We start from the raw sequence: 13,546 nt of genomic DNA, 5'->3' as shown, positions 1-13,546 counted from the left end.
GTTTGTGCTTTGTGGCGATTTTTGAGCTTTGACTCTTAACTGGCAATGCTGACTACAATGCTGCCATTGTGCACGTCTACCAGCCAAGAAAACTGAACTGTCCTGGCAAAAAGGGTGACAACTCTTCAAACGTTCCTTCTATTCATCTACATGAGTAACTATATCAGCAACGTCCCCTTTGGAAATGGTCAAATGTGGTACATGGACCAATTAAACATTCATTTCAGTTTCAAATACTGGATGAGGTCATTCGCTAAATCCTTTCACGGACCCAAAGGACTCGTCTACGCCCAAGGTAAACAGATATGGATCCTAAAGATAAACAATAAGGGCATTTAAAGTAGACCGCATCAATGGTGAATACTGTACTAGAGCAGATGAAGTAAAAATAAGACATAATAATGAGGATTTTCCACCTCTTGTTAAACATTGGCAGTGTTGGAATTGGGGCCTCTTTGAGAACTAATCCAACTCCTCTTGTGAGTTTTGGGCATTTTTTTTTTTGCTTTGTATGCAGCTTTGGAGAGAACTCATGCACCAACGCAGAGATTTGGATTTTCAACCAAATTTGTCAGGAGATGCTGTGTTCCAAGGTGGCTCATTGCATTACGTGTTAATCACAAGACAAGCCAAGAACCGGCTGTGATACATTTCAGTTGCTGGCCTTGATTTTTTTTTTCTTTCTATGTTTTTTTCTTTGAGTCAACAGAAAACAAGAACGCGATCCACAAGGAATCCGGCTAACTTGAAGTAAAATTGACCCATCAAGACGGATCAAGTATCTGAGTGAGCCAGAGTCGTACGACAGGAAAATACCGTAATCAGATGTGTAAATGGTCAAAAATGTGGCATTGAACAAATTGCACGTGGGTAAATGGTTTTGTTAAAACAAAAGACAGAAAAAAGCATGGTGACATGAGCATATCGTGTGTGTGTGTGTGTGTGTGTGTGTGTGTGTGTGTGTGTGTGTGTGTGTGTGTGTGTGTGTGTGTGTGTGTGTGTGTGTGTGTGTGTGTGTGTGTGTGTGTGTGTGTGTGTGTGTGTGTGTGTGGGTGGCCATGGGTCACAGCTTGTCCACTGACATGGACCCCATTAGATCAGATGACAGCACTTCATAATATTGACACATTCACAACATGAAGTGCAGTATTCGAGGGCTCTGGACGCTGATGATTTAGTGTACTGATGGTCACGGGTTAATTCTGAATCTGAACCGACTGGGCCACAAAACAAAATGAGAGAAATCTAAACCTTTATGCCGCTGGATTTAGTTCATTTGTATCACTGGTTAATCTGTATGAATTAAATTATGGAGCATAGTTTTTCATTACTATCTTTCTACACCTGGGTTGTGCAGTTATTAATCTTTAAAAGTATATATATATATATATATATATATATATATATGGTGGAAAATGTTAATGGTAAATAGTGTAAAAACAATAAAATGACAATATTCTTAATTTTGTAAACAAATTTATTGTTTTTAGCTGCAGAGTTCTGCAAGATTTTCATAACAACAAACCAATACTCCTTTGTGCTTTGGCTGAAGGTCGGATTACCTCAGAAGAAACTGCCAGTGTTTGGAGGGCAAATGAGATAATTGTGATGTTGACGGTCCAGAGATGATTCAAATCTGAGCTGAAGCCTCCTCAATTATGTGTGTGTGAGGTAAAGTGGCCCGAGCCACAGCTGATGAGAGCACTAGTGGCTCTCCTCGCCTCCTTGCTCTTAAACAAACACCCCAGTCAGTCACCGATAGGAAGCGCCTTTGTTTTAGCACACATGACCTGTAGCCGCCGACCCGCTCTGCGCCCACCAAGAGGGGACCTGAAAGTCTCAGACATTCATACTAATCTCAAATATCAACAACAAATAGATTATAAACTTGGTGAGACACCCCCCCCCCCCCCCCCAAACCACCACCATCCCCTTGGCAACAAGCGAACAGGTAAATATGTAAAACAACAACGTTTATGAATGGCGAAAGTTTTGTAACTGCTTCTTACAAATCGGTAAATGCAGTAAATCCTCACGGGCTCCCGTAGAAACAGGGAGCTTACGTCTCCTCCCTTTCCGGTCGGCTCATGGGTCCCGGGGCTAAAAGCGCTATTAATCGGCTTTGCCTTACGCCCTGGATCGCACATATGTTGTACTGCAATTAAATTGAAAAGTAATGATGGGCGTTTCAACCACGCCTGTCATGTACTTAAATATTTATCAGCTTTTAAAAGTTCGGAATTAGCATGACTACAAACTAGAAATCGGCATGTCACCACATGATCTCCTCTCCCCAAAGTAGCTGCTACTTACCAAATGACCAGATTTATGGCGGTTCTTTCCTCCTGTGAGAAGTTTGCTGAACTTACAGCCCTTTTCCCTCCATTTTCTCCGTGTCTTGTTTGATGACATCACTTTCGTGATGTGCATTTGTAGTCCTGGACTTATTTCCCCACGAAACTTAAAATATCGTTTCCCCCTGTTCGAAAATAAGCACGCTCTTGGTATGAAAATGCTTCTTTAAAATTCCCGGACATCATACGTGAAATCCATGGCACAAACCAGCAGATTAGAAAATAGTGTTTTTAGCCCCGTTGACTTGCATTCAGTTTTTCGTTCTTCCGGGGACCCATGGTGCGGAAGTAGATGGGCGTGACATAGGCTTCCTATATGGTGTCGCTCAGAGACTTATGGGCTGGATACACGGGAGGCAACATCGCCTCTCCTCCATTAATTTTCAATGAGACATGCGCGATAAAGCGGTAATCGCAGGTCTCCCTCCTACTAAGCAAAACGCAAAAAACGTGCGTGTGAAATTTTGCGCTGGTGCACGTGTCGTGCACTGGCGCGATCCCAGAAAGTTGAAATATTTTCAACTTTTCATCGCTGTCGCTCGGACGAGGACCAATCAACGGAGGTTTCATTCACTGACCAATGAGCGGACAGGATGCTCCGTACACCTCCGAGCAAACATGGAGGAGAAGTTGATACTTGCTGTGACGGATTTCCCAGAAATGTACAATATTTCTACCAAAGAATATAACACATTGTATGTATGTTTCTTTCCCTGGTTTGTAATATGGGATGAACCCATTCTCGGAGTTTTTTTTATATAGTAAAATCAGAAGTAAGATTTCACATAACTCTAGCAGCACATTGTGAAACATCATATCTACCACTTTTTTAACTCTGAACCGCTTAAATAACTTTAATTCCCTCCAACCTGACACAGCCAATCAAAACAACGGAAGATTCGATTTCACCATGGAACAAACGCGTCGACGACTTTGCCGCTGGCCGCTGCCGCAGGTCGCCTCCCGTGTGTCAGGTAATAAAAGCGACAGCGACGAATTTCGCTGATTGCGGCCGTTTGTCGCCTCCTGTGCATCGAGGCCATTAGACCCGCTCCCACGTATATGTACCCAATATTTTGGGTTATATGCAACGAAACCACCAGTATTTTTCAACAAGTGGGCATCATTTCATTCATTTTAGACAACATCTTGATGGATTTTTCAAGAGATTAATAGGGCTTGTGATCGTGTTGTCATCACCGACACGGCCGCCCTGTTGGTGGCTTACCCACTTGTTGTTTTTTACTACTTTAAACAGCAAGCTAGGTCTCGTTCTTGCTGCTTAATTTAATCTATTATTCATTTGATCAGCTATACAGTATGACACAACCTTTGTAAATAGTTGCTGTGTTGTGGAGTGCAACATGTGATCGCCAGGGAAAACGGTGGAAAACGGGTTAACTTTTCACTGTTTTCCTTCTTTGAAGCATAACCACAGAGACCAAGAATCTAAAATTACAAAGTCTCACCGGCTCGCTTGGATCGTAAATGTAAGGTGACCAAACATCACCTTCCAGAGAGTTTTCTTTTTGGTAAATTACAGATAGTTCATGGGTTTTATGCAGAATTTTTTTTCCTTGAACTGCGACATGCACAAACAACACCCACAAACTGGTAGGCTAGTGCAGGTGCACAACCTCTCCTGCTGCACTTCTCCTTAAGAAGGACAATTTTGATAATCTTACTACAAAAAACCAGCAAATGAAACGTTTACCTCTCATCAGACGTTTACATCCGCTCACGCCACGAATAAGAAAGCCGAAAATGTCCGTTATAAAGAACTGTGGCGAGGCTCCAGTCTTGGGTCTTCCACATGGATCCAAACCATTTATAATAGCATACCAGTCCCCGATGTCTTTATCTAACCTATCCCTGTATATTCCTCATCCTTTTTTGGGATTTTATCATGTTGTTTAACACTTCCTTTCTCTCAAATCTGATTCTTCTGTGCAACATACTGTTTTAACGGCTTGTTTACACTCATAAGGCCATCAACATGTCTGCGCACATCCCAGAATGCTACGCATAATCACGTGTGATCGCGAGCCCTATTGTAAAAAAAATACACATTGTAACATTAAAAGCGGGAAAAATCAGTGTCTAAAAAGATTGTGTGTGTGTGTGTGTGTGTGTGTGTGTGTGTGTGTGTGTGTGTGTGTGTGTGTGTGTGTGTGTGTGTGTGTGCGTGTGTGCGTGCGTGCGCGTGCGTGTGTGTGTGTGTGTGTGTGTGTGTGTGCGTGTGTGTGTGTGCGTGTTCTTGGTGCAGCCACTCGTGGGGAGTCCGTGTCATGGCTCGGTACTGAGGCCAGCTGGCAGGGCCCAAAGCTGGCATGACAGAATGTGACAGAGGATCTGGAGAGCCGGGACTCGGGGAATCCCGACACAATAATGCGGCTGGCAGAAGCTAAAGCCCAAATTTAATAACAGCCATCACCCATCTGCCAATAGAAAATTACACAGCAGATATCAGTGGCAGCCTCCTCATAGTGCAGAGCCTCCAGCAGCATTTCCGTGTCCATCCCACCTGTCAGTCAAGGGATTTTAATAAGAAACTTTATAAAAAATATATCATCTCAAAGATTAATCTAATTAAATGACATTAAGTGTTGAGTTGATTGTAAATATGGTAAACACCTTTTTAGGGTTCCACAACCCGCCAAGGTGCTTCACAACACAATCAGTCATTCACCCATTCACACATATTCACACACAGGTGATGATGAGCTACAGTGTAGCCAAAGCTGCTCTGGGGCGCACTGACAGACTCTGGTGCTACCGGTCCCTCCGGCCACCACCAGCAGGCAAGGTGGGTTAAGTGACTTGCCCAAAGACACAACTGCAGCATTCTCTGGTCGGAGCTGTGATCAAACCAAGCCCCCACAATGGAGCTCTAAAATTGGGTCAAACCCGGAAGAACCAAAAATTGCAGTTCCACTCTCATCCACTAGGGGCTGGTATCAGAGGCGAGCAAATCCTCATTGACTCCCATGTTAAAAATATCAATTTCACAGCAGAAATAAACATGTTTACAGCCTGGTACCAGAACATGTTTTTGGTTTAAATGATCTAGTTTACACTCAGGACAACTCTGAGGGGGGTGAATTTTTTTCTCACTCTTCTGTTAAAGTGTATTAAAAGCCTAAAATTCTGTATAATTAATGAGCATCCGACCCACGTGACCGCAGAGCTAGCTCAGTGGAAAGGCCTCAGTAGAGCCTCGGTCTGGCTTGGAAACTGCTCTGGCATTTTGAGTCTCTGTGTGTGTGTGTGTGTATTCTTGTTTGGATATTTTTTGTGCAATTGTTGGACAAAATGACTTGCTGTGGTATTAATTGCACTAATAGAGCGTCCAAGGAGTCTCCACTTCATTTTTTTCGGTAAGTAAAATTATATTTATGTATTTTAGGTCGCTGCCGAGCTAAGCTTAGATTTTAACATGTACTGTTTAACCATGAAATTTAAGTGTAATAGGGTAAAATCCAGTGCATTTAACATAATGCTGCATTTTAGAAAATGGGTTGAAATATAACATGTTGGTGGAGCTGGGTTCCGACTATCGGCTTGTGGAGCTCTCGGGAGACCGATGTTTTTCACCCGTATCTCCCCGGGGCTTTGCGGCTTCTGTTTGCTGCGCGGAATGCCAGCTTGTGGAGCTCTGGGATGGAAACCTTTCCACCCGGTTCTCCACAGCGGCAGCTCTGCGCATCTCAGATCGCAGCGGCGCTTGTCTGCTGTGCGGCTGCCAGCTTGTGGAGCTCTCGGAGACCTCTGTGTTCCACCCGGTTTTACCCAGCGGTCAGCCCGGCGTATCTCTGACTCAGAAGCTCTGGTGTTGTGCACAGTTAACTCCGGTTGTAGCTAGGTTGCTACCTCCGTTAGCTTAGCTCCCACCTCCGCGTTAGCTTAGGGTTAGCCAGGGTTAGCTTCAGGTTAGCTTGTAGCTAGTTCGACCGGGTGTCATCAGTCGATCCCAGCCTTACAGCCCCACCCTCAGCTCCTCCTCTCTTCCCTTTTATGGAATTGTCTGGGCTTGATGGAACCTGTGACACGGTCAAAATGGAGGTGGTGGCCACCTCCCATCTGGCCTCAAAAACGTGATATTGGAGCCTATGGAAAGGAGATGTCCAGTATATTTATGTCGATGGATCAAACCTGCAACCTTCTGATAACTGGACAACCCACTCTAGGTCCTGAGCTACTGCTGTCCCAATTTACATGTGTAAAAATGTTTGATTTCTGTGAAAAATTGAAATTTTTACTATAAATGACTGTAAAATTTTAAAAGTTGAGTTGAAGGGTAGAAATCCTCATTATTGTGTAACTTGACGATTTCTATTTGTTTTGTTTTGTTGTTGTTTTATGAAGCTGAATTAAATTCAATGATAGGATTTTTTACGCTGGAAAATGTGTCCTTAATAAATGTGATCTCTGCAAGGTAAAATAATAGTCACGCGTTATCACGAGTCCACAGAGATTTACCACATATCTGGTTTTATGGATATATCAACATTTTAACTCACATTTTTCTTCTTGATCTGTAACTTAAAATAATTTTAGCTCGAGTTTGCCGAATCCCAATTTAAGAGAAAAATGCACCGCGTTTATCTTTGTCTGCTTAATCAAAGGGAATTTTTATTTGAAAATGTGTGTGTTGTCAGAAATGAAATCAGAGAGAATTTAAATGACACAATAATGTTGTCAGTCTGGGGTGAAGCAGACACTCTGATTCTAACCAGAGCTTTTTTTAATGTCCCATGCAGGCCTCAATTTCAATCATATGTAATCATGTACATGCACACTAATTCAAATACACACACACACACTTATTCATCAGGTTAGTGTGCACTTCTGGGACTTGACAGGTAACGGTCCTGTGGTTTGGATACCAATCAGTCTCTAAAAATGTTTACATTTTTCAACAGCGCTGCTCGCTTTGACTCTCAGGTGCCCCGGCGTAGATTGCTGCACCGTAATTAAGATCCACGAAAATTAGAGTAATTTTACATGTGGAGCACACGAACATTTCTATAACCTTTACTTTTTCTGCCGTTTCCTTTTAGTGGATTTATATTTTAGTAAAAACCCTTTTTCTTGTGTGTGTGTGTTAAAAAATGTCATAAGCAGTTTAAATGATTGTGTTTGATATATTCTGTTCCACACTTTCTACTTTAGCAAATTTCCCCTGAACTTTGTTTATATAGAAGCAAACACTTGACTGCGCTCTATTTTTCACTGGTGTGGTTGGCCCGTGTGCGTGTTTATGTTTGGGTGGCTACATCTTTATGCTTCCGTTTCTTTGGGGGGGTTGCATCCTGTCAGCTATCACTTCTGAGTTGATGCAGCTGTTTTCTGAAGGTTTAGCACTGTTGCATGCTGTAATAGCTTCTCTGTGATGGAGCTGAGTGCCTCTGCTCCATTACACTCTCAGCCATGACTCCGCCAATATTTACATGTTTACGCTCACAATTTTCCATCTGTTGTTTCTGGAACAATCAGGAGCGGGGGCCTGGAGAGAAGGACGGAGGGGGGAACGTATGTAAGCCGTGCTCAACTTGGGTTTCATGATTGGGAGGCTGGGCCTGATTACGCTCGACAAGGGTTAGGAGCGAGGAGGGTGTTCTTTTTCTTTACTTCAAGGCCCTCTCAAGGTTTTTGATGGAGGGATGGTGGTGGGGGGGACTCTGGGGGTCTCGCCCTCAGAGAGAAGCCTCACTGAGGGTGAGATCAGTCATTACAGGCCTGTAAGCCCACTCATGATCCAACGAGCAAGGGCCAAACTCACTAATGGGTTTCAGATATATTCCAAAATCAATCACAATGATGTGGCTGACTATGAGAAAAACTTGTGTGTTTGTCTGCTATGAAGTTACATAAAGGGTGGAAAAACTGTGTTCATGGTTCATAAAAGGTCTGAGCTCAGACACTGAAGATTTCTTCTGCAAACACGTTTCACTACCAGGCAAAGAAAACCTGACAAACACAAAAATGCAAAGAATCTACCTGATCCAGTGTGGGAAAACTAAGATCCCTCTTTGTTAAATCACAAATGAAATGTGGTTAAACACATTATTTGGTTCAGTTCAGTTTTATATTAGAAGCCACACCTGTAGATATTAAGAAATCGCTTTAATGAAATATCTGACAAGAAGAAGTAGGCTAAAAGATCTCAAAAAGCAACACATCACCCCCAGTTCTAGGAAAAACTCCAGAATAGAACAACTCAGAACAATGTCTAAAGCACAAAAGGACTAGCCTGGTGAACTAGACCAAATTCTTGCTTTGCAAAGTTTGGTCTAGGCACGCTCAGTGTTGCCAGATCCAAAATCCCACAATATCATACAGAGAGGCTTAAATTATCGTTTTTCAGTACAAATTATCGTACATTATAAATTTGATAATAACGTTCTATAAACGACTTCTCACTCCAATATAATGTAACAAAGAAGGTGTTTTATATTGCCCTGTTTAAATAAACATCTTTAAAACCAGTAATATAATGCTTATAAACGTGCAGAGTGTGTCGGCACCACACCGACCTCCACACATTGACACAGTATGCACATTTGCGCAGTCCTATTTATTTCATTTCTACATAGGTTAAAAGCACGCGACAAAACATCACAGCAGTGGAAAAACTGACCCAATAAATCACACAGCAGCCTACTCACCTAGTTGCTGATCTCGATCTCCTCATCTGATTCACTGTCTGTCACAGCAGAATGCCTTTAATCACCTGTACTAAGTGGTCTGTGCTTCTCATTGCAATGTTGTGCTCGGCTAAAAAGCCACATAGCTTGATTTCAACGTTTTTCACATCATTTTCAAACTTCTCTTTTTCATTAGTTTGTAGGAGACATTTATAAACCTGTAAGCGCTGAGGTGAAATCTGACTTCAGAACAGTTTAAAATTATGTAATTGACTTGGGAAAGCCACAGCAAAAGATGGTGTTACTAGATGCAATGTGAAATTATCGTACATTTGAGGATTTTTGAAACTATTGATCGTACATCGTACAGAGCCCAAAATTATGGTACAAATACGATAATTATCGTACATCTGGCAACACTGGGCACGCTCCATTGGAACCTCCGCAGCTCCTACCAGGACTCTGGCTAGCCAATCACAGCTCTCTAGAGGGGTTTCAAACACATAAAGAGCTGTGATTGGTCCATAATGGTGGGCCAATCATAGTGCTCTATCTGCTTAGTGAACACATCACAGAGCTTTATCTGCTTTGTGGGCCAAACAGGGCACTCTATATGCCTGGTGGGTGGGATGATGCAACAGAGTGAAACAAGAGTATGTCACATTCATTGTCCAGTGGAATGCGGAGATCATTTGAAAGACAACGGTAGAACCCGCCCCACAACCGAGAGCCGTCAATGGAGCGTGGCCAGACTAAATAATACATTTATTTAGTCTGGCTTGCAAGGCTACAAAAGGACCTCTGTGAGAGAGTTGCGAGGCCAAATCCTCCACCGACCAAACACAACTCAGAGGCTCGGATCTCAAAACTGCATTTCAGGAAAAGAAACACCCAAACTTAGGCCTAGCATGGAAATCTAGACCAACCATATCAATAGCAAAAAGATTGTTTAGTTACACTTCATTGTATCCTGAGCAGGTCTACCATTGATCTGATCAGGTTTGTGTCGTGCCAATCACAGTGTTCCACATAGCAGCTTAGCACCAGAGCTGCAACGAAGACAAACTTTGTTGGCGTTTGAGACAGATTTGGCATCAGCTTTGATCGATTTACTCTTGGGCTTTTCATTGAGACATGAGCAGATTGAGCTATCTAAGTCCTTAAAGGCACAGTGTGTGATATTTTTACCTGTTTACTATCAAATCCTGTGTTTCCAGTTCACAAACTTGTCCTTTTTCACTAATATTTCTCACCAACATCAATTCTAAATGTTCCTCTCAACTTCAAATTATACATTTTTATATACATAAACTGTAGTCGGCCCTCCATGGTCATCCACCATCTTAAAATACAGTAGCTGTTTAGGGACAAATGAGCTCGTTTGGACTATGACTGTAACCTGAAAGAACCAGCAGGGGGCAGCAGTGCGCCCTGGAAGCATGAAGTCTGCTAATTCAACTAAGAAATAGAAAAGAATAGCTACTGTTGCTGTATTTGTTAGTTTGAATAATAAACAATTAAATCAAAAGACACATAAAATGTTTCAGTTCGTCATCATGTCCAACACAAGGAAGCCGCATATGTTCAGATTCCCGCCCGCTATTATCTGGACGCCAGCCTCTGGTTAGTGCGTCTCTGACTCCCAAACTCACCTCAAGTTGCTCATCCGTCTTTTCCTAGTACCAGAACTCCCGATCCGGTTCCAACGTGTCCATTCGAAAGTACTTCTACTCAAGTCTCCTCTCTTCCTGCAGCCTGCTGTCTTGCCCATCATGCTCGTCCGCTAGCCAGTGGCTAATCAGCGTTGTTTACTTTTTCTCCACAACACTTTACTAACGGCGATGTATTTCTCCTCGCGTTACTGAGACACTCTGACTCAGAGGGCTTCTTCTCAAACGTTAACTTTAGACTTGGGTCTCCTTTTGCTGGTAATACGTGGGAGTTTACAGCATACACAGCGTCTCCCCGGCTCTAGCTGCGGCTAAGTAGTAGCTCAGTAACTCGTGACACCGATCACCACCACGCCAGCAGTGAGCCACGATTAGCTGGTGAATAAGCCAGCATTGTTTACTTGATGTCCAGCGTGTCCCCAGCTCACCAATACTCCTTCACCAGTCACAGTTAACGATCAGCCAGTGATCGCTCCATATCCATACAAGCTGGTAGCGGCAGCCAGTTTGTTTACATCGAGCGGTGCGCTCCGTGAAACGGGTGTTGTTGGGAGTTATGTCCCCCTGAAGTATTCTGTTTCTCTTAGGCAGTCAAGAGCAAATATTTCCAAATCCACATAATTTATTGTCCATTATGAGGACTAAACTACCTCAAATAAAATATGTTAAACTGAGTGAGATTGCATATTTTTACATAACTTTCAAAAATGATAAATAAGCTTTCTGCAAAAGAGTGAACAAGAATGATTTTACTGTATCGTTTTTATTGATTTTAGCACGAAATACAGATAAAAATCACAAGCATAACATTATTACTTTACATTACATCATTTTCCCGCAAAAGCTTATCACAAATGTTGTGAAAATAGCCTGAAGTGCAATCTCCCGACACGGGGGACAGAATATTTCAGGGGAACACAATTTCTCACAACACCTGACCTCCCGGCTGATCATAACCGCTTCAATAATAGAACTAGCTTGCTTCCTTCAGGACTGGTAGGCTGATAAAACAGTCATAATTATAAATGCTTTTTTAAAAGGGTCAAGTAGCTTGTTTGAAGCTTTGTGTGGGTTGGGCTACACAGGTTCGAAATCCATTATAGTCAAACTCATGAGTGAGCCACCGTAGCTGATATACTTTCTCGGAACTGCACGGCGCTAAAGAGTCGCATTTTTTTATCATGATTTCAACGGATTTCACACACACAGCCTTTAATTTTTTTCCAAAAAGGATGTATTTGCCTCTTCTTCTTTGACGGTGTAATAATAATACATTTTATTTAAAAGCGCCTTTCAGAACACCCAAGGTCACTTGACAGAAAATACTTAATAAAATACAATAAAACAACAAGAAAACCCAAACAAGAAAAAAAAAAACAAAGAGAGAAACAGTTCAATAAAATCAGAGGTTGTAGGCAGATTTAAACATGTGTGTTTTGAAAAGGGTAAAACTGTCGATGTTTCTGATGTCTGGGGGAAGTGAGTTCCAGAGACGAGGAGCAGAGCGGCTGAAAGCTCTGCTCCCTATGGTAGCGAGACGGGCAGAAGGAACCGCAAGATGGATGGAAGAAGAAGATCTGAGAGAACGGGATGGGATGTGAATACTTATAAGGTCTGAGATATATGGAGGAGAGAGGTTATGGATTGCTTTGAAGGTATGGAGGAGAATTTTGAAGATGGACCTGAATTTAACTGGGAGCCAGTGAAGCTGTTGGAGAACCGGGGTGATGTGGTGAAAGGAAGGGGTTCTGGTGATAATACGGGCTGCTGAATTCTGGACCAGTTGCAGTTTATGAAGGAGTTTGTTGGGAAGACCATAAAGAAGTGAATTGCAATAGTCGAGACGGGAGGTGACGAGGCTGTGGACGAGAATGGCGGCAGTGTGAGGGGTAAGGGAGGGGCGAAGACAGTTTATGGAACGTGGATGGAAGTATGCTGACCGAATTATGTTATTAATGTGAGCTTGAAAAGAAAGTGAGCTGTATAGAGCTGTGTGGTGAACTGGCCCACTGACTGATTGCCATAGCAAAGAATACGTTATACTGTTCATTGCTCTAATTGGTCCTAGCGTTGTCCATTTGTGTGCAAAGACAGTTTGAACCACAGATTTTGCTGCACGACTGGGTCATTTCAACGAGTCATGGCCAGACTACATATTTACACATTTGGGACGTCTTGCCAGGCTAACGTGCCTTTTTTCACTGGACCTTCAGGGTAATTTTACAGGAACCTCGGTGCAGGAGCGTATCTCCATTTCACCAAACCGGCCTTAAAGGACCGTTTTCTGTGCCAGTTCAGGAACCCAGTGATTACCTGACCTGGGGTTTGTACTTGGAAAGACCCAGTAGAGTCACTTGGCGAGACTTGTGGTCGACTCATGCTGATTGGTTGTAACGCAGTAGGAACCCTAACCTTGGTGTTTGTTGTCATCAATTGTTGCAAAGAGTTTTCAAGTTTAGGAGGCAATTCCCTTTTCATTTAGGGCCAGATTGGTTTACTTTTTTGTTTTTCTTTTAGTAAATGTAATATCCACTAGTTTTGTTCTTAATTTGTCTGATGTTAAATTTTGTGCTGATCTGAAATTCCCTTCCACGACACTATTTTATTTAAAACTGTGACATCCTCTGGTTAAAGTTTATCAATTTTTATAAACTTCTGCTGTTGACGAAGGCCGTAGACAACTTTCATAGCCACAGTTAAGAAGTTAATCTCATTTCTGTTCCAACGGTTTAACGAGATCATATCAACGAATCAACCACAAAACTACAAGTGGAATGCTAAATAATCATTTAGCAGTCAAAAGAAAACTATTACTACTGAGAGGTAAAGTTAAACCCCCCTGAGGACAAGTCGGGGGCTCCAAAAGAACGGGTGA

Source organism: Nothobranchius furzeri, chromosome 7, assembly GCF_043380555.1.
Source record: "Nothobranchius furzeri strain GRZ-AD chromosome 7, NfurGRZ-RIMD1, whole genome shotgun sequence".
Taxonomy (NCBI): Eukaryota; Metazoa; Chordata; class Actinopteri; order Cyprinodontiformes; family Nothobranchiidae; genus Nothobranchius; species Nothobranchius furzeri.
The sequence above is the reverse complement of the archived record's forward strand: the minus strand, read 5'-3'. Positions refer to the sequence as shown.